We start from the raw sequence: 2,864 nt of genomic DNA, 5'->3' as shown, positions 1-2,864 counted from the left end.
ATTTTAGAGGAAGGTTCAAAAGACTACACAGAAGTATAGGTGACTGCTTAGTTTTATAGTAGGCTTGTTATCAATAACTCATAGTCCTCTAATATTAAAGAAATAATATATGTCACCTGGAACGCTAAAAACTGTTGAAAACATCTAATAATATACAAAAACTGGTACATTTAAGAGGAAGGTTCAAAAGACTACACAGAAGTATAGGTGAATGCTTAGTTTCATAGTAGACATGTTATCAATAACTCATAGTCCTCTAAAATTGAGGAATTAATAGATGTCACCTGGAACGGAAGAAACTGTTTAAAACATCTAATAATATACAAAAACTGGTACATTTAAGAGGATGGTTCAAAAGAATGCATATAAGTATAGGTGAATGCTTAGTTTCATAGTAGGCTTGTTATCAATAACTCATAGTCCTCTAAAATTAAAGAATTAATAGATGTCACCTGGAACGGTAGAAACTGTTTAAAACATCTAATAATATACAAAAACTGGTACATTTAAGAGGATGGTTAAAAAGAATACATATAAGTTTAGGTGAATGCTTACTTTCATAGTAGGCTTGCTATCAATAACTATTAGTCCTCTAAAATTACAGTATTTATAGATGTCACCTGGAATGCTAGAAACTGTTTAAAACATCTAATAATATGTAAAAACTGGTACATTTTAGAGGAAAGTTCAAAAGAATACACAGAAGTATAGGTGACTGCTTAGTTTTATAGTAGGCTTATTATCAATAACTCATAGTCCTGTAAAATTAAAGAATTAATAGATGTCACCTGGAACGCTAAACACTGTTTAAAACATCTAATGATATACAAAAACTGGTACATTTAAGAGGAAGGTTCAAAAAATTACACAGAAGTATAGGTGAATGCTTAGTTTCATAGTAGGCTTGTTATCAATAACTCATAGTCCTTTAAAATTAAAGAATTAATAGATGTCACCTGGAACGCTAAAAACTGTATAAAACATCTAATAATATACAAAAAATGGTACAATTAAGAGGAAGGTTCAAAAGACTACACAGAAGTATAGGTGAATGCTTAGTTTCATAGTAGGCTTGTTATCACTAACTCATAGTCCTCTAAAATTAAAGAATTAATAGATGTCACCTGGAACGGTAGAAACTGTTTAAACCATCTAATAATATACAAAAACTGGTACATTTAAGAGGAAGGTTCAAAATACTACACAGAAGTATAGGTGAATGCTTAGTTTCATAGTAGGATTGTTATAGATAACTCATAGCTCTCTAAAATTAAAGAATTAATAGATGTCACCTGGAACGGTAAAAACTGTTTAAAACATCTAATAATATACAAAAACTGGTACATTTAAGAGGATGGTTCAAAAGAATACATATAAGTATAGGTGAATGCTTAGTTTCATAGTAGGCTTGGTATCAATAACTATTAGTCCTCTAAAATTAAAGTATTGATAGATGTCACCTGGAATGTTAGAAACTGTTTAAAACATCTAATAATATACAAAAACTGATACATTTTAGAGGAAGGTTCAAAAGACTACACAGAAGTATAGGTGACTGCTTAGTTTTATAGTAGGCTTGTTATCAATAACTCATAGTCCTCTAATATTAAAGAAATAATATATGTCACCTGGAACGCTAAAAACTGTTGAAAACATCTAATAATATACAAAAACTGGTACATTTAAGAGGAAGGTTCAAAAGACTACACAGAAGTATAGGTGAATGCTTAGTTTCATAGTAGACATGTTATCAATAACTCATAGTCCTCTAAAATTGAGGAATTAATAGATGTTACCTGGAACGCTAAAAATTGTTTAAAACATCTAATAATATACAAAAACTGGTACATTTAAGAGGAAGGTTCAAAAGACTAAACAGAAGTATAGGTGAATGCTTATTTTCATAGTAGGATTGTTATCAATAACTCATAGTCCTTTAAAATAAAAGAATTATTAGATGTCACCTGGAACGCTAAAAACTGTTTAAAACATCTAATAATATACAAAAACTGGTACATTTAAGAGGATGGTTCAAAAGACTACAAAGAATTATAGGTGAATGCTTAGTTTCATATTAGGCTTGTTATCAATAACGAATAGTCCTCTAAAATTAAAGAATTAATAGATGTCACCTAGAACGCTAGAAATTGTTTAAAACATCTAATAATATACAAAAACTGATACATTTAAGAGTATGGTTCAAAATAATACATATATGTATAGGTGATGCTTAGTTTCATAGCAGGCTTGTTATCAATAACTATTAGTCCTCTAAAATTAAAGAATTAATAGATGTCACCTGGAACGCTAAAAACGGTTTAAAACATATAATAATATACAAAAACTGATACATTTAAGAGGAAGGTTCAAAAGACTACACAGAAGTATAGGTGAATGCTTAGTTTCATAGTAGACATGTTATCAATAACTCATAGTCCTCTAAAATTGAGGAATTAATAGATGTCACCTGGAACGGAAGAAACTGTTTAAAACATCTAATAATATACAAAAACTGGTACATTTAAGAGGATGGTTCAAAAGACTACACAGAAGTATAAGTGAATGCTTAATTTCATTGTAGGTTTGTTTTCAATAACTCATAGTCCTCTAAAATTAAAGAATTAATAGATGTCACCTGGAACGGTAGAAACTGTTTAAAACATCTTATAATGTACAAAAACTGGTACATTTTAGAGGAAGGTTCAAAAGACTACAAAGAACTGTAGGTGACTGCTTAGTTTCATAGTAGGCTTGTTATCAATAACTCATAGTCCTCTAAAATTAAAGAATTAATAGATGTCACCTGGAACGCTAAAAACTGTTTAAAACATCTAATAATATACAAAAACTGGTACATTTAAGAG

Source organism: Papaver somniferum, chromosome 4 (genome assembly GCF_003573695.1).
Source record: "Papaver somniferum cultivar HN1 chromosome 4, ASM357369v1, whole genome shotgun sequence".
NCBI classification, from domain to species: domain Eukaryota; kingdom Viridiplantae; phylum Streptophyta; class Magnoliopsida; order Ranunculales; family Papaveraceae; genus Papaver; species Papaver somniferum.
This window is presented reverse-complemented; position numbering follows the sequence as displayed.